The sequence below is a fragment of the Nematolebias whitei genome, chromosome 23 (genome assembly GCF_014905685.2).
Source record: "Nematolebias whitei isolate Nwh7 chromosome 23, NemWhi1, whole genome shotgun sequence".
Classification (NCBI taxonomy): domain Eukaryota; kingdom Metazoa; phylum Chordata; class Actinopteri; order Cyprinodontiformes; family Rivulidae; genus Nematolebias; species Nematolebias whitei.
In genome coordinates this window covers 16775577-16775902 of record NC_056520.1, presented here as the reverse complement: position 1 = coordinate 16775902, position 326 = coordinate 16775577, and positions in this window count along the sequence as shown.

Genomic DNA, 326 nt, shown 5'->3' with positions numbered 1-326 from the left:
TTTAGCCAGCCTTTTGCTACTTTTAGCCAGATGTTTGCTACTTTTAGCCAGCCTTTTGCTATCCAGCTACTTTGTCAACTTTTGTTACTTTTAGCCAACGTTTTGCTACTTTTAGCCAGACATTTGCTACTTTTAGCCAGCCGTTTGCTACTTTTAGCTAGACGTTTGCTACTTTTAGCCAGACATTTTCTTCTTTTAGCCAGCCTTTTGCTACTTTTAGCCAGATGTTTGCTACTTTTAGCCAGCCGTTTGCTACTTTTAGCTAGACGTTTGCTACTTTTAGCCAGACATTTTCTTCTTTTAGCCAGCCATTTGCTACTTTTAGC